Source organism: Oryctolagus cuniculus, chromosome 9 (assembly GCF_964237555.1).
Source record: "Oryctolagus cuniculus chromosome 9, mOryCun1.1, whole genome shotgun sequence".
NCBI lineage: Eukaryota > Metazoa > Chordata > Mammalia > Lagomorpha > Leporidae > Oryctolagus > Oryctolagus cuniculus.
In genome coordinates this window covers 84,977,336-85,002,570 of record NC_091440.1, presented here as the reverse complement: position 1 = coordinate 85,002,570, position 25,235 = coordinate 84,977,336, and the positions used below count along the sequence as shown (strand labels likewise).

The 25,235-nt window shown below is 51.9% G+C and overlaps 1 protein-coding gene across 3 annotated transcripts in view; it reads right to left on the bottom strand.

The window, feature by feature from the left end:
• Nucleotides 1-24,147, bottom strand: part of SLC7A1 (solute carrier family 7 member 1) — an 87,140-nt gene extending 62,993 nt beyond the window's left edge. The window contains exon 1 of one of the 3 annotated variants that reach the window (XM_070049065.1): nt 24,009-24,147. The gene's annotated coding sequence lies outside the window, so the exon portion shown is untranslated. Of the gene's footprint in view, nt 1-12,779; nt 12,964-23,479; nt 23,503-24,008 lie in introns of those variants that run through there. The other 2 variants (XM_070049068.1, XM_002721425.5) reach the window with 2 other exon arrangements.
• Between the last annotated feature and the right edge of the window lie 1,088 nt (nt 24,148-25,235).

Sequence of the window (25,235 nt, the reverse complement as noted above, 5' to 3'; positions counted from 1 at the left end):
AATGAGTGCTGTAGCTTCTCAACCTGCCTGTTTCGAGACTTGAAATCTTAAGAATTGAAAAGGAAAGTTCAGGGTAAATGGTAACATTGCGTAGCACTCTCAGGGCAGCAGTTAATCTTCTTTGCCCTTAACCAGTCCTTCAGCTTATGATTGTTTAAGCATCTGTGCTGGCCTAAACCAAACAGAGGAACAAAAACACCTGCTATTCCACCTGAGGAGGCACATGGTGAGACTCTCAGAGCAGAGAAGGCGCCCACATCCCAAACGCAAGCCAGTCTCATTCAGAAGGCATTTTTTCCTATGTCCCTCTGTGAGCTGTTGTAACTGTCCTTTAGTTGTGGGAGCTTTTAATCAAACATCTAAGAACACCACGACTTATTTATACATAAAAGAACTATTCGACCCAGGCCAATTTCTCTTGATTTGAGCTGGAAGAATTCCCAGGGACACTTCATCAAAACAATCAACTCCAAAAAAAAAGGCATATATATAAATAGCTTTTTAAAAGTACTGTCTATTGCTTCTAATTTAACATAAATCCCCAGTATATTTGGGGTTTTAAAAACGAAACCTTTATTTGCTTGGCTACTAGAAACTCAGTGTACTGCTAAAGGATCCAAATTTGGAATTTACCAAAAAAAAAAATTTAAAAATAGAGCTTGGAAAAATGAAAGGTGTACTTTGCTTTTGGATATGCTGTTTCTTGGCATAAAAGAAAAACACCATACCTCTTTCCCTAAATTGTTGGGTGTTTTACAATATTAGAAGAGTCAAGTTAAAAGTTAGGATTTTTCATATCAATGCCTGAATAATTTAGATTCCAAATGCACTCTATTTCCTCAGTACTATTTCTTCAACCTTGGCCCCAAAGAACCCAATTGCTGTGCCCACGTGGGTCACTGGTGGTCTAAAGCTCCCATCCAGGCAGGGACCAGGACTGAAGACACACTTTTAATTCAATTTCACCAAACACCACTAAAGCTTGTTGCCAGGTGTTCCTATGAATAAGAGCTCCCTGGTGGAGCTATCAAGAAATATAAGGCTTAGTGCAGGGAGAAAGAACTAGACACCTAAGCCCAACTTTCTAACAGCAGGGAACTAGTTAATGCAACTGACATGGTCTTAAAATCAGAGGGGTCCCTTGCAATGGATCGTTGGTTTTTGGGGTCACCAACCCTCCTTTTTAAAGGCTGACAACAGCAATGCCAACGTCAAGTCAAGCCTCCCCTTCAGGGAACTGCAGAAAGCTTGAGAGGAAGGGAGCAGAGACATTGCAGGCCTTCGCGCACCGGCTCTGGATTATCGTTTATCTGTTCATCTGCCAAGAGTCTCGGTAGGGGAGGGCCCTGAGGGCTTTCTGGACCACAGATGTGCGGTCAAAAAGCAAATGGAAGTATGTGAGAGAGATAAAGAGGGAACCGGTGTCTACTGCCCAACTGCCACATGCCGTGTGCGGTGCTGTGTTGAGACCTGGCTGGCCACTCCCTGCTTCTCAGATTCTGCAGAAGGTGGCACCTGACAGGCGGGCAGAGGAGCTTGGAGCAGGTTCCTCCACCCAGCTGGCACCAGTGCCAGGGCTAGGGAGCAGTGCCATAGGCCACAGGAGCCCTCACCCTGAATTGTCACCTCCACTGCTGGGGTTTTTGTTTGTTTGTTTGTTTTTTGTTGTGTTGTTTTGTTTTGTTTTGTTTTTGTAAACTACCTAAATGTAAGTGCCAATGTAAAACTTTATAAATTATCAAGGGTGAATGGGGCCGGTGTTGTGGTGCAGTAGGTTAAGCTGCTGCCAGCATCCCACATGAGTCATTGATTCAAGTCTCAGGTGTTCTACTTCCAATCTAGCTCCTTGCTAATGTGACTGGGGAAGCAACGCAAGATGGCCCCCTTGGACCCCCTGACACCCACATGGGAGACCCAGATGAAGATCCTAGATCCTGGCTTCAGCCTGTTCCAGCACCAGCCATTTGAAGAGTGAACCAGTAGATGGAAGATCAATCCATCTCCCTCTGTCTCTCCTTCTCTCTGTAACTTGGCCTTTCGAATCTTTTTTTTTTTTTTAAGTGAATTACACAGCCATTTCTAGAATTCAGATAAAATTCCACACACAATGTAGAATCTTTTATCGCAGTCTTGTTTGGCTAACGGGACAATGAACTTGTCATTCACAAGGGGCCAAAGGCTCCCTTTTCCGCACCTCCATGGCCCCCTTCTCGCCTGGCTGACTTTGCTGCTGTCAGCGTCTGGCTTTTCTCTACAGTTCAGGACAGAGGCCTGGCTGGAATCCAGTTGCAACTTGTCTCCTATCCAACGGGGCCAGGGTCTGCAGGAACAGAGCACCAGATTCAATGGGCCCCCACAGTTAGCACCGAAGGGTCCAGGGCAGATGGGACACTAACTGCAGGTAGCGGTGTCCCCTGGGCTGTGGCACTGTGAAGTCCCAAGGGAGAGGAGACAGGTGGAAGAAAACACTCTAGAGGACAGGAGCATCCCCTGGGATTTGGCTTCAAGAGGGGGACCCCTACATCAGCCAAGGGGGCTGTGTCCATCCAGAGGCTGCAATTCACTTCAAAACAACCAACAGAACATAAGCCAGACAGCTTGTACGGGCATCTTGGTACCACGCATGCCCTGCTCCTCTCGGAAAGAGCACACAGCCTGCATTTGGGGAGCCAAGAACATAAGAAATACTATATTTGTCAAAGGCAGTCTACTCGAGCCAAGCGTCCTGTCTTTGCAGAAGCTACAAAGCAAGCTTTGTGAAGCAGGTATGCCCCATGGTAGGTAGTACTTTCACAGGATCGATGAGCAACCCCAAATGCTGAGCGCCCCCCCCCCACCCCGGGAGCTGCTTTCCTTTCCTGTCCCCTCCCTTGGGTGTGCTCAATTTGATACCAGCCATAGTAAGTCTACTTGCTTTCTGCTTATTCCAAAACATAAGCTTGCCAAGGAACATGCACCTGACTTCCAGAGCTAGCTGCTAAGTCCATGGCTTGTCTCGCCATGACCCATGGCAGTCTGAAACTCTGGTCACATGTACCACTCCCAGTCTCTCGAATCCTTTGGCCAGGCCCCTTGGGAATGCTTTGCCACCCCCAAACATAAGCCAAGGCTGCCTCACAGCTGGCAAACTAGGAATGTCCTCTGTTCTGTAATACAACCCTCATCAGATTTCTGTCCAGCGAGCAGATATTTAAGACATCCGAACTTGAAGTGTACAATTGAAGTCTTTTTTGCAAATCTGTTTGCCATCCTTTGTCCTCCTGTGTCCCTTACGTGAACTTGGTGGCACGGCTAAGCGGGCAGCGTTCAGTACAGGGCCTGTGACTTTTATATACACAAATCTGCATGCATAAAAAAGAATGCCCTGTTGTCACTGGCTCAAATCTGCTGAGGCCAATCTGAAGGACCTTGGGCAAAACCTCTCAAGGCCAATGAAAAGCGCCAGGTATCCCACTCTGCCCAGGCTGAGTCTACCCCGGATTCCAGGGAAGAATGGGAACAGCTGTAGGCAGAACTGCACCTCTGGCCCAGTCCGCTCAGATCTGCACTTTCTTCCTGGGAGGTCATGGAGAACTCTTCAGTCTGGTCAGCCCCTGGGCCAGCTCCTGCACTGCACCTGTTGCCCAGCCCAGGTATTCTGAGTGCTCCAGCCCTTGAGCATCCACCAGTGTTGAACAGATGACTCATTGATACCCGGTTATCAGTCCCCAGTCCTGACCTGCCAACACAGTTGTCCTGTTCTCACATCCAAGGCTCCCTTCCACCCACTTGCCCTTTGTTTTGCACACAGGGCTTGGTAGCAGACAAGAACCTTTGCCCTCCAATCATAAGCCTTGGCCCCTTTATTCTGCTGGGGAAATTCTATTTCCAAGGCAGGTGGGATGGAGGGAAACAGAAGCAGGAACATGAGGGTTCCCCAGAAGAAATGCTGCAGGCACCAAGTCCCTCGGTCTGGGTATCTCCCCACAGCTGCGCCCGGGTGTGGCCACCGCTGCCAACGCTGCAATGTCCCGTCCCCACTGCATGCAGGGTGGGTCGCCGCAGGCGCAATTCCTGTCCTTTTCCTTTGATGAGGCCTGTATATATTTTGATGTGTATGGCTGGCTGATCCTTTTGAAAAATAAGCCCTCTCAGGCTTCCTCTCTGGTGAGATAGTTTGGGGCTAGGACTTCTCATGGCCTATCCCGACATTCCAACCCTCCCCAGAGACACCCCACACCACAGGACGCCGCTACTGCTGCTGCTGCTGCCGCCGCCGCCACCAAGACCCTGACACCAGGAAGCACATGCCGTGTGTGGATAAGTGCCCACCAGTGGCTCATCAGAGCAGGAAAGCCTTGGCTCCGACTCTGCAGTTACACTGCGGGATTAATCCATTCTGAACAGCAGAAGCTCCCTGGTGGTGGTGGCAGGGGCAAGTGTTCCCTTAAGGCGATGCAAATCTGGTGGACTGTGTAGATGGTGGTACCGGCTGTCTGAAGAGCCCCTCTGCTCCTTCCAGTTCACACCAGTGCCTGCTCAACACTTTTGGGCTAACAGAAAAAGTGACCCTTCTCAGTCACAATCTTTGTCATCATCCTAATGCCAGATCCCCTGTTTCTACTACACTGACCACTGTTCTGCTCAAAACTGCACAGAGCCCTTTGGTGAACCCGAAAATCATGCAATGTCATTGACTCCCTGATTACGATGGGAAACACCAAAGACAGCAGCATCCGCAAATGCAATCCTTCCAATTCCAAAAACACAAAGCACGGCCCGGGCACGCGGACCCTGCCCAGAATCACCAGTCTGTGGCTAATCTGGCGGCACAGAGGCCTCTCGGCTTCCTAGCATGGCTCCCAAGAGCTGGGAAGCCTGGGAACCAAGGCAGATCCTGGAACTGCTGCACATGGAGGGGAGTGTGGTAAGCCCAGGAAGCCTTTCCCCCAAGGGGCTGGGCAGCAGAGGACAAGAAAAGCAGAGGACAAGAGTCCTCTGGGCTCTCAGACTTTGATGGCCCTTCGAGCCGTGTTAAAGCATCCAGGACTGAGAAGCAGGCCCCATCACAGTGCCTGGGTTTGAAACCTGGCTCTGGCTTCTGATTCCAGTTTCCTGCTAATGCAGAGCCTTCTGCTCCTGCCACCCATAAGGGAGATCTGGACCGAGTTCCCAGCTCCCTGCTTCGGCTACCTGGCCATTATGGGCGTTTGGGAAGTGAACCAGCAGATGGGAGCTCTCTCTCTGTCTCTCAGATAAATAAAACTTAACGACAGAAGTCCAGGAGTGGACATGGTACAGCCCCTTGGGATGCCTGAATCCCATATCGGAGTGTCGGAGTGTCTGGTTTGAGGCCTAAGAATACTATGTTCCTAATCCAGCTTCCTGCTAATGCACCTAGGAGGCCTCATAGGATGGTTCAAGTGCTTGGGTTCTTGCCACCCATGCGGGAGATCCAGATGGGAGTTCCTGACTCCTAACTCTGGCCTGGTCTAGCCCTGGCTGCTGTGGCTATTTGAGCAGTGAATCAACAGATGGAAGAGCTCATGTTCCCATTTGTGTTTGTCTGTCTGTCTGTCTGTCTCTTTCTCTCTCTCTCTCTCTCTCCATCCTCCCATCAAAATAAATACATCTAAATTAAAGGTACAGGATTCACACTGGGCTTCCTCTCTGCTTTACCTCATCTGATTTCCTGGCACCTCTGCAAATGCCTCTCACTTCTGAGATGGACTTCATGCTATCGCCCTTCATGCTCAGACAATCCACAACACTCGTGCAGCACACACCTTGTGATGCTCACCTAACCTTACCCTTTGCAGGCACTTTTCTTTGCATTTACTGATTATTTCATTTGAAAGGCAGAGACAGGGAGAGAGAGATCTCCCATCCACCGGGTCACTCCCCAAATGTCTGCAATAGCTGGGCCTGGGCCAGGCCAAAGTCAGAGGCCAAGGACTCCCTCCAAGTCTCCCACATGGGTGGCAGAGACCCAAGGACTTGAGCCATCACCTGTTGCCTCCTACAGTGCCCATTAGCAGGAAGCTAGAACCGGGAGCAGAGCCAGGACTCGAATCCAGACATTGGATAGGGGATGCCAGCATCTCAAGTATTATCTTAACCACTGCGCCAAACGCCCACACCACAGGCATTTTTCATACCTTAAAACACATGTCTTCATTTCCTCACCAGGTTGCTGCAAACATTCAAGACACGTCTCTTTAGCTGACTGCTTTTCCCTCTCCAGCAAGGCAATGAGTGCTATAAGGTAAAGTGATTATTAACAGGCCCAACTGCAAAGTATCACCCGTGTAATGTGTTGTTCATCTGAATGCCTAGTGGGGTGAGTCTGTAATGTCCATGGAGCATGAGCTCTTCCATCTGTCGATTACTCCTCAAACAGCCACAGCAGCCAGGGCTAGAGACTGAAGGGTAAGTCAGGTGATGATAAGCGCCCCTCTGCATTCCTGCAAGAGGCGCCATAAAAACTCTTGCTTTCCCCCAGGAAGCAATGCCATGGTGTGATTTGCATAAAGGCAACACATACATGGTGCCAAGCCACAAACCCCAAGTCCCTTCCACTTGACCCCAAAGTCACCACCCCCCTCAAGGGCCTTCCCTAGAAGATCCATTTTCTAGAAGTGATTGTAAGGCTCATATTTGGAAGAAAAGATAGTCTATTTAATGGGAAGTCCTCTAAGGAGCATACAGATTAACGAACCAGACCACACAGCAAAAAAAAAAAAAAAAAAAAAAAAAAAAAAAAGAAGAAGAAAGAAAGAAAAATCATATGCAATGGCATTTCACAGCATCCAGTTCCCACTGCTTCCCCCCAGCCCCCAACTCTTGGCTTTTCCCATGAGAAGGCACAAGGAAACCATCTAAATCAAGAAATTTCAGACGACTTCCAGACGTTTCCATGACCACGTCGGGTAAAACACCTGCAGAAGCTCAGGACCACATCCAGGCTTTTTGAGAAACTGATCAGCTTCACTCTCTTCTCTCACTTTGAATGCCCCCAGGTCAACTTGGGTGCTAGCTTCTGCAACCCCACTTCTGGAGACACATCCAGAAGAAACAAAACCAGGGCATGGAAGGGACATCTGCACTCCTAGGCTCACTGCAGCACAAGCCCCAACAGCCAACATACGGAAACAACCCAAGTGTCCATGGATGAGTAGACAGATAACGAGCGGGAGCTCCACATACACACTGGAGCATTATTCAGCCTCAAAAAGGGGCAAATCCTGCCGTCTCTGTCAGCACGGAAGAACCAAGAGCATCATGTTCAGCGAAAGAAGCCAGGCACAGAAAGACAAATACCACGGGATTGCGCTTATGTGTGGAAGCTATGGCAGCTGAGCCCGGAAGTAGAGAGGAGAATGGTGGTTCCCGCTGAGCCCGGGGTGGCTGGGGAAGGGGAGCTGTTGATTACAGTGTACACGGTTCCAGACAGGAGCACTCCGTCTTATGAATGGTGACGATGATGACAAGGCATTACATGCCTCCAAAGAGCAGGTCTTCGATGTTTTCGCCACAAAAACGACCTTTTCAATCAGCCTGATTTTATCACGCACATTGTAAACGTGTATCAAAACATCATTGTACTCCACAACCACAGTTGTCAAAAGTGAAGATGACAAAAATAATAAATACTGAGTTAAACAATACAATACAATAACATGTCTAGACAGAAAGTTCTGAAGTAAAGGACAGGGCAACTCAGCCAAGGCTTCCCATGACCTTTCAAGTCCAATCTCGGCCGTGGGCTGAGCCTGGCACCTCTGGGGAATCAGACTAAGCAAGCACCCCTTTTCCCTCTAAATAGCCAAAAATGCATAAAACACAAGAAGGCCCCTGGGTGCATCTCACTGTGTGCATCCCTCCTGGGTGGCCACCCGGTTTAAGGTCTTCTGAGCAGGGGACCCTGGAATGCTGCCCCCCACACCCTCACAAGCCCTCTCGGTGCTGGCCTGTTCCCCCTTACCCCACCCCCAGGTCCACCTGCAAGCCAAGTTCATCTCCCCCTTAATTAGAAAGCTACCGACACCCCCCACCCGCCTCTGCTGTGAAGAATTTCCTGACCAGGGAGCCAACAAGTAGCAACTTCTCCTTGTGCACTCTGCCTTGCTCAGCCTCCTGGGGGCCCTGCTCGGCCTGCAGATTCATGCAGACCCCTGCACAGTGGAAGCTGTAACCCCAGGACTTGCGCGACACCAGGCACGGGGATTTCTACCTGGGTGACACTTGCCTTTCTGAAGCTCTCACAGGGAGTTTGGCCATGGCCGCAGGGCTTTATCCCCAGCACAGCCTACAAAGTGGTGCCTATTCATGAGGAACCTGAGACACAGAGCCACAGGTGGTCATGCTACACAGCCCTCCTGAAGGTGGGAGAGGCCAGCGCTGCGGCATAGTGGGCTAAGCCTCCGCCTGCAGCACCAGCATCCCATAGGGGTGCTGGTTCTAGTCCTGGCTGCTCCACTTCCAAGCCATCTGCTGGTGATGGCCTGGGAAAGCTGTAAGTGTGCGGCCCCCTGCAACCACGTGGAAAGACTTGGAGGAACCTCCAGGCTCATGGCTTTTGACTGCCCCAGCTCCAGCCATTGCAGCCATTTGGGGAGTGAACCAAAGGATGGAAGACGTCTCTTTCTCTTTTCTCTCTCTCTCTCTCTCCCCTTCTCTCTGTCTCTCAAATAAAGAAATGAATAAGTAAAACTTTAGAAAAGTAAATAAAAACTTTAAAAAAAGAAAAGTGGGAGGGCCACCTGCCACTTGGCTCAATGATCCCCAACCCCGGTGGTCAGGGGGTCCTTCTGTCACTTCCTACAGCCGTCCCGACCCCTTCCTTGCCAGCAGACCCTCAGCTATCACTTCTCGCCACCGTCAGGAGCCCCACCTCTGTGGCAGAACTCACCACTTCCTCTCTGCAGGCGGCTGCAAACAGATAACCGCGCCTGTCACAAAGGAGCCCCTGGCTTGGGCCGCCACACCCCTCCCTTGTACAGGTGCTGGCTACTCCAAGGCACCCCTGGGAGCTGGGAAGAAGGCCTCACTGTTACAGAGCCAGAACCTGCATTTCAGTGCCACCCCCGGGGAGGGAGTGTCTGTAGGTACACACCGGTCTCGAGAGTTCCAAGACACCCCTAGTCTGACTTTATGATATGAAAGGCACTAGTACCTCATCATGCAAAGGTCCTGACTTCAACATCAAGATCTGTTCTCTCTCCGTATCCCTTCCGCATGCCCCTACTGCTGTGTCTATCCAACTCATGTGCATGGACCCACCTTTATGCTTTTAAGGTAGTGATGAACAGGAAAAATGAAGAGGCAGATAGCAAGACACACAATTGCAATGGGAATGCTTGCTGTTTTGTGTACAGCTTGTACTTCGTCTGGTTCCTAGGCTGGAATTTCTGTTCTTGTTGGTGTACAGCTCGCATGTTTAGGTGCAGGCCCTTCCTAAGGTCTACACCCAGCAGGGTTATGGCCCTCAGGCCACAGAACTGGAAAGGAGACTATGCCTGTGAGAGCAGGTCACGAATTTCTGTTCATGGAAGGAAGTCTAGCAACAAAGATGCTTCTGGCAGAAAGGAGGAGAACTAACATCTGCAGGGGCACCCATTTCATTCAGGGCAGCACAGCTCCCTCCCACAAAGCATCAGGAACCCCACCTCCCCTCTTGTCCTCCTGCCACTGCCTCTCCACAGCAAGATGGCACCTGCAGCTTTTGCATCATGACCTGACACCTTACGGGACAGAGATCCTGCTGGGGCCTCTGGGGTCACACCCAGCATCCCCCAGCCCACTGTGGCTCAAAGACTGTGCAGGAGATGCAGCTGGACCTGGTCTGCAGATGTTCAGCCCAGGGCAGCTGAGAGCAATAGGACACTGCTGTCCAGAGTTAACACAGAGCGGCCAGGAGCAGCAGGAAGGTGATGAGAATTGGTGCGGAGTTTTTTCCTCCTCTCCTGGACTCCAGCCTTACTCAAAATCACCCAAGAAACACAGGTGGAGAGGCCCTTGCCTTCACTCGCCAGACCACAGATGCAAAAAGGCCTTCAGGCACCAGGCCTGAATCCTGATGCAAATGTGGACTGACTGCTTTTCTAAAACGATTGCGCCAAGACTGAGACAGCCAGGCAGACAGTCTTTCCAAGTCAACACGACTGCCCCAAGAATTAGCCAAGGCTCGTGCTCATCAGCTCCCAAGGCTACCCCTACCCTGGGGGGAGAAAGTCAGCTGAAAAAGCCATGTCTTCCAACGAAACTTTTTTTTTTAAGAAACCAAACTAGCTGCTGAAAATTGAAAGATAGAGATTTGTGCGGTGAAGTGTGTTCAATCACAATGGCAAATAATCACTCATTTCAAACAACATTAATGTATGTTACAGCATAAAACCAAACTCATGAGGTAGCTTCCCAATACCGGCATCAGCGAAGGAGATATCTGTAACTTGTACTTGAATTTCTTAGCAGACTACATTAAGTACTCTGAATTCTTACAGTAAATTTATTTTTATAGAGAGGCATAGTAAATAAAAGTTGACAAGGAACAAGGACAGATATTTGTACACTGTTTTAACAAATGGGGCAATCTATTTTGTACTTGTTCCTCATTATGTCACTATGCTCTTATCCCACAATCCCCTTGATTTATGATTGTTTTAAGAATTACATACAGAGACTTGTTACTTAAAGGATATTTATTTTCTAAGTAAAAAGCAAAACATAACAACATGCAAATTCTTCTTAAGCAAAAATCAACCTTTTCAAGAACTATTTAATGAAATGATTGCTAGTATTAAATTTTCAACTCTCTGTCCAATTTTAACCCCTCAGATTTGAAAGTCAAAACAACAAAAATGAACATTTCTGGGGCAAAGCATCTGGCCTGGTGGTTAAGTGACCAGTTGAGATGCCCATGTCCCATATCACAGTGCCTGGGTTCAATTCCCACCACTGGTCCCCAACTCCAGCTTCCCACGTATGCAGATCCTGGGCAGGAGTCAAATGAACAGCTCAGTGGGAAACCCGGTTTGAGTCCCCAGCTTCTGGCTTCAGCCCCCTGCCAGGAGCCACTGTGGACGTTTGGGGAGTGAACCAAGGTGCTTGCTGTCTCTGTCTCTCAAATGAATCATTTTTTTAAATATGTCTTAATTAGCATTTCTAAAAGGGTGTCTTTTCTCTTCCCACAACTCCCTAACCCTGATAGAGAAGACTGACCTTAAACTCGATCACGGTCAAAACACTGAAATTAACAAACGCACAACCCATTTCTGAAGAACAAAAAAACATGTATATCCCAAACAGGCTACCTTTGAAACACAAGTGTCACGTGTGTTGAATAAGGCGCCACCTTCGGCACGGGCCAGCCACACAGGAGAACTTACAGGTCTGCCTGGGAGAGCAACACCCACTTCAGACCCTCAGATCACCACAAAGAGAAATTTCTCCTGTCCCCTGGTGCCAGCAGCACACCTGAGATTCAAAGCCGGTGCCGGTGAGAAGCCACTTACCTGGCCAAGTCTTGCAGTGCTTTCACAAACACAAGTCATCCTCAGGATCTTTTTTTTTTTTTTTTTCACTTTTAATGAAATAGACAAGAGTAAGAAACATCAGCAAGCACCACTGTGGGCAGTGAAACTGAGTCCCCTCTCAGGGAAGCCTCCAGTCTGGCAGCAGCGTGCGTGCCTGCGTGTGTGCCTGACCACAGTGTGAATTCAGTTCTCGCTGCAGACTGTGACAAGCAAAGTCTGGGTGCCACCAACGCTGCTCCTGGGAACACACCCGTGTGTGGGCGGCCCCATCCCTAACGGTGCTGGGAAGGGCCACCCCAGCCTGGGGCTTCTGGCACCCCATGTGGATGGCATGGGCAGGCGCCATGGGCCTGGTGCTCCCACATGAGGAGTGGGGTGACCTTACCAGGGCAAGGCTTGGGGCGGCCCCTCCCAAATAAAACCACAGACACCAGGGATGCTCTTTTTTTTTTTTTTTTTTTTTTTTAAGCAAACCTACACTGCTTTGTAAACTTTGTGAACTCAAAGTGAAGATGTGGCCAGTGCAGATCAGGCAACCATTCTCAACAACAGGACAGGACAGGTAGGCAGCTATGGGTGACAGGGAGCTGAAGCCTTACCCCGTCTGTCAGGGCACTCAGTAGCACACAACATTCTGACACTCTGATTTCCACAAGACCAGATCATCTCAAAGCTAGAAATGTCAAAACTATCCATGCACAGTATGATCTGTACTAAAGGAACAAAAATGTACGACATATTTGTACCAAATACAACCAACCCCAAACTGAGGTGCCAGGGCAAATTTCAGCAGAAGCTTGAAATAACTGACTGTCCCATCCACCTGCCAAAATATTACTATGTAGTTCAAACACATCCCTCCTCTAAAATATCCTCCTGTTTATTAGTGATTATAAAAATATCACTCTATAAATATTTGTTGAGCACTATTTCAGGTACTACAAACATAACAACGAATAAAAAAAGTGCAATGTTGAGTGATTTCTTTCTGTGCAAATGCTTCATTTAGATAACACTGAATATGGAAAACTGCACCCAGACTTTTTTTTTTTTTTTTTACTTTTAACATTAAAGCTTTTTCCCATAAGGTCAAATCTTGGAAAACACCATTTTTACTGCCTACATAATATTCTAACGTGTTGTAATTTACTGAAAGACATTTCAAAAAAAAATCACAGAAAGATGTAATTTAGTAAGAACATGTTAGTCCTAAACGTAGACTCGTACCCAAAAAAGGGAGGGCAACCAAAGCAAACACAAGCTTACCGATCTCTCAGAGCCCCGGATGCTGCTCCAGAGTGAGTGATGCTCATTCACCCCCAAGGCCTGGCCACTCCAAGGTCTAATTTGTGGATCTCCCTTTATAAACCCCACTCCCTCTTTGATCAAGGAGGACATTGTCTGTGCAGAACAATACGTTTTCATTTCAATTTCCCTTCTTTTCAGGAAAGGAAATGTTTGCACTTCAAAGGGTTCCTTTGAAAAGTGGCCCCTGGTCCTGGCCCATCCAGGTTAGGAGTGACTGGGCTCAGCAGGGTGCACGGAGTCTGGGCAGCTGCCCACCCAAGTCCCTCTCAAGGCCAACTCCTTCAAGGGGAGGGTCTGGGACAGGAGGAGAAAAACAAACACATGGAAAAATACTTGAGGTTTTTGATCGTGACCTTCAGAAGCCCTTTTCCAGACACAGAGTGGACTTACAACGCAGGGAAACTGAGGCTGAGCAGACAGGGAAGGTGAACTAGAGGCTTCCAAGAACAAAATCATTCCAGAAACCAGACTCACGTGGCGAAGCAGGCCTGGAAGGAGGGGAGACGCTCTGTTGACAGCTGGTAGTGACAAAGAGGGCAACGGTGCCCATGGATGAAACACAGAAGCCAGAACCCAGCTGCACTGCGGGCGGAGGCTCTGAAAGCTTCCCCTGGGATCTTCTGAACAGCAGCGCCCACCGTGGGCGGCAAAGAGCAAACCTTGCAGTTCAGAAGGGGGCCCTGGATTTCTCTCCCGGCCAAAGCCTTCCGCCAGAGGCAAGTCGACTGATCCCCTGGGGTAGTCAAGAGATGCCCTCCATCGGGCCCCATGCCCATCTCTAACCTCTGCCAAGTCCTGGAAGCCAGGGGCATGGAACAGACAAGAGAGGACCTGCAGCATTTCAAGTCTGGAACAAGTTCTGGGTTTGAGGAACTTCCCTTCCCCGCCCAGAGGATACGCATGGCCACAGCAGCTCTAAGGGTGAAGTCCACTGCTGGGCATGAAAGACAGCACGCTCCAGGCAGGGCGCTCACCCAACACTCAACCCCAGGGCTGAGCCACAGGCTCCTGATGGCTGCGCAGGAGGAAAAGGCACCGCAGGTCTGGTGGCCAGGCCACCGGGGCTGAAGGACTCTTCCTCCCGTTTCCTGCAACTCAGAAGTCTACCTGCCCAGCAGCTGCAGGCACCAAGCCTCCGTGCCAGGAACAGCAGTGGTTTTGCTCTTCTCCACCTTCCACTTTTTGCAAGTTCCCACATTTTTCCCAATCAGCATTCTAATTTTTTAGAAACACTTTTTCTTAAAGAGGCTTAGGAGGTAGAAAATGAAACTAGAGCTCCTTAGAAATATCCCTGCCTTAGGCCGGTGCTGCGGCTCAATAGGCTAATCCTCCACCTGTGGCACCGGCACCCCGGGTTCTAGTCCCGGTCGGGGTGCCGGATTCTGTCCCGGTTGCCCCTCTTCCAGGCCAGCTCTCTGCTGTGGCCAGGGAGTGCAGTGGAGGATGGCCCAAGTGCTTGGGCCCTGCACCCCATGGGAGACCAGGAGAAGTACCTGGCTCCTGCCTTTGGATAGGCGCGGTGCACCGGCCGTAGCACGTCAGCCGCGGCAGCCATTGGAGGGTGAACCAACGGCAAAGGAAGACCTTTCTGTCTGTCTGTCTCTCACTGTCCACTCTGCCTGTCAAAAAGAAGGAAGGAAGGAAGGAAGGAAGGAAGGAAGGAAGGAAGGAAGGAAGGAAGGAAGGAAGGAAAGAAAGAAGGAAGGAAGGAAAGAAGGAAAGAAGGAAAGAAAGATCCCTGCTCGGATTCCCCTCAAAACTGTACAATTCCCAGGAAAGGCCATTGTGTGGACAACCGTGGGCTGAATGCAGTGGTATCCATGTGAACTATCCCAGCTGTGCTCTCACACTGGGGTTCTGTAAGAGAATGGCCTTGTTCTTAGGAAACACACACAGAAGCGTGGAGGAGCAAATAAAAGGGCCTCCAACAATCCCAAAACAGTGTAATGTGTATGTGATGTGAGTGTACAGTATGTGTGGTGTTGTGATATGTGTAAAGTGGGTGTGGGTGTGGTATGTGTATGTGGTATGCATGATGTATGTACATGGTATATGTGTTGTGTGCATGGTGTTTATATATAGTAAATGTGTATGATGTGAGTATGTATGATGTGTCTGAGGTGTATGTGATGTGTGTATGGTACATGTGTGTGCTGTGTGTAATGTGTATGATTGTGGTGTGTGATGTGGATGTGTGTGGGGTATGTGGATAGTACATGTGTGTAATGAGTGTACAGTATATGTGTGATATGTGTGTGGTGTATAATGTGTGTGAGGTGTGTAGGATCCATGTGTGTGATGTGAGTATGTAGTATATATGCTGTGTGATATGTGAATGTGGTATATGTGTGGGGTGTGTGTGGTGTAATGTTTGTGTATGGTATGTGAGTGTGCAGTGTGTGTGATATGTGTAAAGTGTGTGTGTGGTGTGTGATATGTGTGTATGGTACATGTGTGTGATATGAGTGTATAGAGGGTATGATATGTATGTGTGGTGTGTGATGTATGTGTTGCATTGTGACATGTGTGTGTTTGGTGTGATGTGTATGGTACATGTGTGGTGTGTGATGTGTATATGGTGCAGATGTGTGTGGTGTGGTGTGCATATGGTATGTGAGTGTTTTTCTGTATGGAATGTATATGATATGTATATGTGTAGTGTGTGATATGTGTGTGTGGTACACGATGTGTATGTGTAGTATATTGGCGTACTATGTGTGATATGTGATGTGGGGGGGTATACTGTGGCATGTTTGCATATTGTGTGATATGTGTGTATGGTACATGAGTGTGTACTGTGGGGTATATATGATTGGTACATGAGTGTGTAGTGTGTGTGGTGTGGGGTTGGGGTGTATGTGTGGTGTGTGATATGTGTGGTGTTTGTATACTGTGTGTGTATGGTACAAGAGTGTACAGTGTATGTAGTGTTTGTGTACTGTGTGGTGTGTATGTGTGATGTGTGTATGGTACATGAGTGTGTAGTGTGTATGGTGTGGGGTTGAGGTGTGTGTGTGGTGTGTGATGTGCATATGGTGTTTGTGTACTGTGTGTGGCGTGGCTGTGTTTGGTGTGGGGTTGGGGTGTGTGTGTGGTGTGTAATGTGCATGTGGTGTTTGTGTACTATGTGTGGTGTGGGTGTGTGTGTGGTGTGGGGTTGGGGTGTGTGTGTGGTGTGTGATGTGCATGTCGTGTTTGTGTACTGTGTGTGGTGTGGGTGTGTGTGTGGTGTGGGGTTGGGGTGTGTGTGTGGTGTGTGATGTGCAAATGGTGTTTGTGTACTGTGTGTGGTGTGGGTGTGTATGTGGTGTGGGGTTGGGGTGTGTGTGTGGTGTGTGATGTGCATATGGTGTCTGTATACTGTGTGTGGTGTGGGGTTGGGGTGTGTGATGTGCATGTGGTGTGTGTGGTGTGCGATGTCTGTGTATGGTACGTGAGTGTGTAGTGTGTGGTATGTGTGTGTAGAGAGAAAGCGAAAACTGGTGGATCTGAGAGATCGGCACCCGAGAGCTCTCTGAAGGCTACAGCTTCTCAGTGTTCTCCAAACCCAGTCAAAAGCAAAGAGGGACCGGGCAGAAAGCAGAAAGGGGAGGGCGGAGTTTCCTCGCTGCACCACCCGTGCTCCCTGCCCAGGGGCCTCCAGGGGAACCAGGGCCCGCACCCCAGGGCTGAGGAGAGAACACCACAGGCCCCAGGAAACCCCCCCACCAAGGGAGATAGGGCGGGGGGCACGGGAGGGCCCTTGGACAGCGCTGCCCACCACATCCTGAGGGTGCCAGAAACACGTCCTCCAAGGAAGGGGACACTTCCCCACCTCCCCATGTCGTGGAAATCCACAAGCGAGCGCTGGGGACAGGACCCAAGCTGCCGCCGGCCTTAGGAAGGATGGCGCAGAGAAAAGGAAGCCGCCTGTCCTGCAGACCCTGTTCCCAAGAGAGGGCCGCGAGCAGGACTGCGTGGGGTCCTGTGTTCTGGCCAGGAAGATCTGTGTCCAGCCAGGCGCTGGTGTCGTGAAGGCCGAACTCCTGACCCAGAAAGCCAGCGGCCTGGCCTCTGCCACGCACACCAGCTCCCGGGTCTGGCCACGGTGCTGGCCATATCCCAGCACAGCTGGGCCCAGCACACAGGGCTCTGCTGCTGCGTTCCGAGATAGCAGGGAGAAGTCAGGGTGAGGAGAGGGCGGGGTGACTTACTCAGCAATGGGGCGAGGGGAGAGGGTGTGAGGCGAGTATTTGGCACAGAGGTTACAACACCCTTGGGAGGCCTGCGTCCCGTAGTGGCTATGCACCCGATTCCAGCTTCCTGCCAATGTGCACCTTGGTAGGCTGCAGGTGATGGCTCAAGTACTTGGGTCACTGCTCACCATATGGGAGGCCTGGATGGAGTTCCTGGCACCAGAGTTCAGCCTGGCCCTGCCCCAGCAATTGTAGGCACCTGGAGGGTGAACCAGCAAATGAGCACTCTTATTCTCGGTCTCTCAAATATGTAACGGAAACAGAGGGGGGCATAGCTAACCGTGTCAGGTCTGTGTGCTGCCATCTCAGCGTGCACCTGGCATGCAGGACACATCCTGAGAGAGGCTGACACCCACTGCCCCCACCACACACACACTTGGGGTTAGAACTCTGGAGCCAGGCAGCCCCGAATCTTCATTCTGCCACTTGTTACCTCTCCGTATGCCCGTGGTGGGGCTGCCTCCTTCTCCCCATTAGTCAAGGCTGATACCAGCCTCACTGGGAATGCGGAGATTCAAAGACAACCTGTGTTAGGTGCTGCACATAAGCTAGATCTGGCAGCACCCAACTGCATCCAGCCCAGGCCTTCTCCCGTCTTCTCTCGTGCAGTGTGACAGGCTTCAATTAAAGGTGCTTGGCAGGCAGATAAAAAACGCAGGGCTGGCACTGTGGCGTAGCGGGTAAAGCTGCCACCTGCAGTGCCAGCATCCCATATGGGCACTGATTCGAGTCCCGGCTGCTCCACTTCTGATCCAGCTCTCTGCTATGGCCTGGGAAAGCGATGGAAGATGCCCCAAGTTACTGGGCCCCTGTACCCACGTGGGAGACCAGGAAGAGGCTCCTGGCTCCTGGCTTCAGATCAACACAGCTCTGGCCATTGCAACCATCTGCATAGTGAACAAGGGATAGAAAACTTTCTCTTTCTCTCTCTCTCTCTCTCTCTGCCTCTGCCTCTCTGTAACTCTGCCCTTCAAATAAATAAATAAATCTTGAAAAAAAAAAAAAAAAAACAGGGAAGAAGACACATCCCAGCCAACCTTAACCGACACCAACACCTCTTGGTCGGGGGGCATGACAGTTATGACAGTGGGGGGAACTAACACAGCCAGCTTCCACTCCCTACCTTACTCATAGTAACACCCAGGGGCTATGCCCACCACCCCTTCCCCAAAAGTACAGCAGAAAGTCCATGAAAATGGAATTAAAATGCTTATTTTGGTGCAAAAATATCTTAAGTTCATGCCCAGCTCTTTTTTTTTTTTTTTTTTTTTTTTTTGACAGAGTTAGGCAGTGAGAGGGGGAGACAGAGAGGAAGTCTTCCTCCCGTTGGTTCACCCCCCAAATGGCCGCTACGGCCAGCACGCTGCACCAATGCAAAGCCAGGAGCCAGGTGCTTCCTCCTGGTCTCCCACACAGGTGCAGGGCCCAACCACTTGGGCCATCCTCCACTGCCTTCCCGGGCCACAGCAGAGAGCTGGACTGGAAGAGGAGCAACCGGGAAAGAATCCGGTGCCCCAACTGGGACTAGAACCCGGAGTACCGGCACCGCAGGCAGAGGATTAGCCTAGTGAGCCACGGCACCGGCCCATGCCCAGCTCTTTCATCATCTGCATTTTCCATGAACTCTTTGAAGGCTTCTCGGATTACCACCTGGAGGGCTGGCATCAGGCAGAAAACAGATGCTCTGAGTTTCTGGCTTTGGACGGTGAACCTGGCGGCAGATACCTGGGCCCAGCGGCCTCCCAATGCTGTAGGAGTATGAATACCTCCTCTCATTTAGACACATTCCCAAAGGAGGAAAACGGGAGAGCAAAATTAAGTATCAAAATTATTTTTTCCCACACCTAAATCAAATAACTAAGCTCTCCTCCAATATAACATTTACATTGTTTCTTTCCAATTAGCATTCATATTAGAAGGGGTGGCATTTGGCCTAGCTGTAAAGCCACCCATTAGGACATCTACGTCCCCTCTCAGAGTGCGTGGGTTCAAGTCCCGGCTCTGCCTCCCAATTCCAGCTTCCTGCTAATGCACACCCTGGGAGGCAGCAGGTGATGGCTCCAGTGGTCGGGTCCCTGCCACCTATCCGGGAATCAATTCTCAGCTCTCAGCTTTGGCTCTGCCTAGTCCAGCTGTTTTCTGTCTCAGGAAAAAAAAAAAAGAGAGAGAGAGAGAGAAAGAGAGAAATAAAAATACACAACCACAACAACCACTTAAGTGTGTGCCAAATACTATGTTAAGTGTATAACATGGAGTGGCAATTTCAATCCTCTCAAATCTAAAAAGTAAGTGCTAGAATATTACCCAAGCAATATGGGAAAGAAGTTCAATATGGCTCCCAGATACCTTCAAGAGGACACTTATCCTCCAAGCCCCTTCTGCTGGAGGGGCCCCAGCATCTCTCAGAAGCTCAGGTTGGCTGCCTCAAGCAGTCCCCACTGCTGGACAGTCTATACCGTCCCAGACTCACTGTGCACAGAGCACACAGACCAGCTGGGACCTGTACCTGCACACATGGGCCAACTTCTGGTGGTTCTCCCCGTCAGGAACCCTACCCGAACAAAGTCTCTGAAAAAACCACAGCAGTGGGGCTATGAAAAGGTGAGAGAACAAAGGTACCCACGCCTTCTGCACCTGCAGCAAAGGCAAGGGAAGGTGGCCACCCACCCAGGAAAGGGGCTACAATGTAGAAAGACACAGCCTCGCTACCGGAGGGGATGCTCTTTCTGCCACCTCCACATAAGCCCTCTAAGTCAGCATGTTCACAGGTGTCCCTGCCCTTGCCTTCTGACTGCCATGACCACACCTGAAGGCTGGAAACAGAGAAGCAGGGTCAAGAACAGCAACGAGAGGCACTGGTGCCTTGGGTCTCTCCAAGGACATCACGGACTCCGTGCTTCCTAGTGTCACAAGGGGGAGGGTAGAGGAAAAGGCTCCTGGAGTCCCCAGATGGAACAAGCAGGCCAAGTTCAGAAAATTGCAGGGGCTGCACGTGGCCGCAGAAGGGCAGAGCCAGAACCCCAGAACCCCAAAGTGGTGCTGCTGCTCGGCTCCCCAAAGCTGTGCCCTTCACTGCGGGACAGGGCACCATCCCAGGGTGCACCTCCGCTGGAGAGTATAGCGGCCTCCTCCCTCGGTCGCACAGTTCCAAGTCCCACTCACACAAGGGCCGGCAGAATGTTCAAGGGCAAACAGAATGGAGAAGAAAGTTTGAAATCCACTGCCTGGTTTTCGTGAAACTTCTGCTAGACCCCTTGTGTGCCTGCATTTCAAAATGTCTTGCACCAAAAGAAACGGAGCTTTTCATTCCACTTTCCACATGGTACATTCAGCAAGTGTACCCTAAACAGGGCCCTCACCATTCAGAACCATAACCAAGATGTGGCAGGAGGAGTGACACTCCCAAAGGTCAGGAATGCCTTCCCCGCGGCCCATGTTCTTGGGCCGACCAAACCCACACCAGAAGCCAATGCCACATGTCTGAATGAATGTCCAGTAGTCAGCGCACCACCCAATCTGCTGCCTGTCTTCCAGCAGCTTCCAGGTGGCAGATGCACCAAGCCTCCTTCAGTAAATTCTGACCAACTTTGAGCAACTGCAGAGTTAGCTGCTTGGGGGTATAGGCAGAGCGAGCAGGGAGAAACCAAGAGAAGCCAGCCACTCAAGTTTACCGCAAGGCCAGTTATCGGCCACGGAAGATGCTACCACCCTACTCCCTCACAGGCAAGAGAGGTCTACAACATGAGGGAAAGAGCCACAGCCTGCAGCCCAGGAAACCCCTCCTAAACACCTAGGATGCCCATGGGGCAAGGCCACCATCAGGTCACCCAGTGGAGGATGGCAGAGGATAAAAGGACTCTGAGCTAAAAGAGACACCTAGGCTGAGTGTGAGGCCAACAGGAAGGAGCCCACCACCCCGAGGCTGCTGGCTACGACATCACACACCGGGGAGGGGCCACAGGGCTGGCCTAGACATGCAGTCCAGCTCTGTCCCTTCAGGATGCAAGTATCTAAAAGGTCTGGTGACTTTCAAAGGCAGCCGCTGTAGCACAGTGCGATGCCAGCATGTCCCATCAGAGTACAGTCACAGCCCTGGCTACTCCGCACTTTCCACCCAGCTCCCTGCTGATGCGCCCGGGAGGCAGCAGATGATGGCCTCAGTAGCTAAGTCCCTGCCACTCACCTGGGAAGCCCAGAAGGAGCTCCTGGCTCCTGGCTTCAGTCTGGCCTTACCCCAACCGTTGAGGCTATTTAGGGAGTGAACCAGCAAATAGAGGATCTCTGTCACTCTGCCTTTCAAATAAATAAAATCTTAAGAAACAACAATAGTCCATCTTAAACCTAACATGCTCAACCTTCTCATCTCCTTAAGGTTGTGACTCCAGGGCCAGCACTGTGGCATAGTAGGCTAAGCCTCCGCCAGTCTCTATCCTTAATCCATTAACAGGGCCTGTGCTATGGCTGTGGCATAGCAGGCTAAGCCTTCACCTGCAGTGCCAGCATCCCATATGGATGCCAGTTCGTGTCTAGCTCTCTGCTGTGGCCCAGGAAGGCAGTGGAGGATGGCCCAAGTGCCTGGGCCTCTGTACCCACACGGGAGACCCGGAAGAAGCCCCTGGCTCCTGGCTTCGGATCGCTGCCAACTCCAGCCATTGGGGCCATCTGGGAAGTGAACCAGCAGATGGAAGACCTCTCCCTCTGTCTTTCCCTCTCTCTGTAACTCTACCTCTCTAATAAATAAATAAAATCTTAAAAAAAAAAAAAAAAAAAACTCCGGCTGTGCAGTGTGGAAATCTATTTCACCTCTCTTACCACTCACCTAAAGCCCCAGGCCAGTCCTGTGGGCGCACCTTTCACAGTCACCCAGAAGATGCCTCTGGGTAAGATGACACAGAGGCCAAGGCATCTCCCGGGTTAAAGGAAGTAAATTTTTCGCCAAGATTGTGAACACTCTCAGCACAAAAACACGACAAACGTTTAAAGCGATAGATAGCCTAGTTCCCCCGGCTGCAACATCACACAATGACATACGCACCCAAACATCACACCAGGACCCGACAATGTACGATTCGGACGTGTCAGTCAAAGATGAAACAAGTTTCTTTCCCTAACAAGAATGCATTGAGTCATGTCTCAAATTCCTCCTTTTAGGGTTAACAAGCAGCATCTCTAAATACACTGTCAATCAACAGAAAGCATTCATATAAGACATAACGCTGGGACCCCCGACTTAATGACCTAGTTCTGCTGGATTCAGGAAAGAGAAGTTACAGACCTGAACAATCAATAAGCATTTACTTGCTTCCTTCAGAGAATGAAATTTTGTACCAAACAGAATTAAACCTGTGTCTCAACTCAAACTCCCTGAGGTCAACAATCTTGCCTTTCAAGCCTTTTTTCCCCCTCCAGCAAATGGTCATATGCCTAAACAGAAGCCACGTGGCTCCGACTCAGGCAGCTGAGACCACCCCCTCTCCCTACTTACTGAGCCTTTTCCCGTTCGTTTACTCAAAGTTCCTTTGACATCCTTTGAATGTTAGTCAACAAGGAAGCTTTAAGAACGATTTTCTTCACTGTGGATCTTTCCAGTAAGTTTCTCTTCTTACTGGGGCTCAAGACAAGACCTTTTTTTTTTCCTGCCAGAAAGGCGGGTTCGCATAAGAATCGTGGTAATTTCCACTGAGAACAACTGAAAATACCAGGGCGAATACGTGCACCACAGTTTCCTATTATCTGACTGAAACATAAACGTTGAGATAAATCCCTAATAAATTATAACCCGAATTCAACATAGTGACGGCTCCCGGCTGCAGGCTGTCAGACACAGTCCCACCAGCCAGCTTTTAAGGGGCACATTCTGAAGGGGGTGGCGGGGGTACCCACCAGGGACGAAGATCGCAACCCCCCACCCCTACCCCACGCCCGAGACTCGGGTCTGGAACACAAGCCAGCACGTGACAGCACGGCCGTGGGTGTTGGGAAGTGTAGTCTGGTTCACATGTCTGGCTCGCCTACCCGCTCAAGACGCACGCAACTCCGATCTGGCTCCCACGCCTCCCCCCTACCCGGGGAACAGCGCGGCGAGCCGGCCAGCGGCGCGCGCGGGACGGCCGCCTTGACCTGCCCGTGCCCAGGAAGTTTTCTACTACGCAGAGAGGAACACGCGGAGAATAGGTTGTCCTAACGAAGCCGGAAGAACTTCCTCCTCCTGCGAACCATCTGGACGGCTTGGCCAGCCCAGAGTTTTAGGGCCAAGCCGGGTCACCAGGAAGCCCACCCAAAGGAGGACGTCCCCAAGAAACCCCTGGGGACCCAGACTACGGGTGCAGGCGGGCATTCTGGGGGTCTCATGGAATGGGCAGGCGCGCACCGCGACCACCGAGCAGGGCTGCCCAGCGCCGTTTCCCAGGCTAGCCAACGTACCTGCCGCGGGACCACCCTCCCGGGGCGCGGGCGGGGTCCCCGCGGCGGCCGATGACACATCCTCGGACCTCGTGGCGGGGCGGGGTGCTCCGCAACGCGCCATGTAAGGGAAGCTCTCCCGCGCTGCCAGCGGGCTCCGGACGCCTCCTGGACCAGCCCCCGTGCCCACCGCCGGCCCCTTGCCCACCCGGACCACCAGGTGCGTGGCCGGCGCGCGGGGTGGGCATCGCCGGCGCGCCCACGCTGACTCGGGCGGTGTTGCATCATACACCACGCCGTGCCTTTAGGGAACCGAAATGGACTCCGTGGAAGCCACGGCCGCATGGGCACCGCCCCGCGCGCACACCCCCGGGCCCGCCCTGCCCTCGCCCTCCCCGGAGGATGCCAGCGGCGCCCCGGAGCGGGGCTCTCGCCACTCCCGTGCCGCCGCCTGCCCGAGGCCCCACGCGGCCCCGCGGCCCCCTCCAACCCCCGCCAAGGTGACCCAGGTTGTGGAGCTGCCCCGGTGCCAGCGGGAGCGGGCACTCACCAAGCGGGCGGTGGGATGCGGGCAGGACAGCGGGCCGAAGGACGCACGCACGCTTGCACGCACCGACCCGGGGACCCTCGGCCGGAGAGGCGGTGCGGAGGCGCGGGAGCGACGTGGAGCTGCGGTGAGCGCGTGCCTGCCGGCCGCGTGCCGCGCCGCCCGGCTGCTGACTGGCCGCTCGCACCTGCCCGCGCTGACTGAATGGGGCGCCGAGGGCGGGCGGGATCCGGCGCCGGTTTCATCAGCCGCTCTCGCCGCCCGCCCCCCAGCCCGCCCGGCGGCCCTGCCCGTGCCTCGCGTCACAGCCGGGCACCAATGGCAGCGCGGCGCGGCGGCGGCCGCTGGCCCTGAGGCGGCGGCAGAGGCGGGCGCGCCCGTGTGGGCGGGGCGGCGGCGTCTTCGCGCGCGCTGCGGCGGGGACCCGGGGTTCCCCCGGCCGGCAGGCGGGCGGCGCCTCCGGACGCTCCCGCGGCTGCCTTGCGGGCCTGGCCGCCTGTCCGCCAATCGGAGCCCGCGGCGCGACAGCATCCTTGGGTTCCCTGCGGGCCCCGCCGCGCGCGGGCCGGGACTCAGGGCAGCAGGCCGGGCCGCGCCAGCCCTGGCTTAGCGAGCTGCAGTCAGCAGACGCCGCTGGTCTTCCTTATCCGAAATAAAAAGATCTGGGATGCACTATGAGGGTTTTAGAAAGTTAGTTACTGGGGCCGGCGCTGTGATGTAGCGGGTGAAGCCCCTGCCTGTGGTGCTGGCATCCCATATGGACGCGGGTTCGAGTCCCGGCTTCCCATCCAGCTCTCTGCTATGGCCTGGGAAAGCAGCAGATGGCCCAAGCGCTTGAGCCCCTGCACCCATGTGCAAGACCCAGAAGAAGCTCCTGGTTCCTGGCTTCAGCCTGGCTCAGTCCTAGCAGTTGTGGCCATTTGGGGAGTGAACCAGCGGATGGAAGCTTTATCTATCTATGTCTGTATGTCTGTCTGTCTCTCTTTCAAATAAGTATTTTTAAAAAATTTTTTTGAAGTTACTATAGATTTTCATTTCTCTCTCATGGTATTATTTTATTATCGTCCCCTTGCCCATGCTAGAACCTTATCTCCCTGCTGTCGGTGAAGGCCTAATCCACCTGTTGCCAGGCACCTGCACAGCAGGCTGGTGGGCTAATGGCCTCAGCTGCCTTCCCAGTCACTCTCCCAGTGTTGCCAAGAGCGGTGGTCCTGAATCCCACAGTGTTGG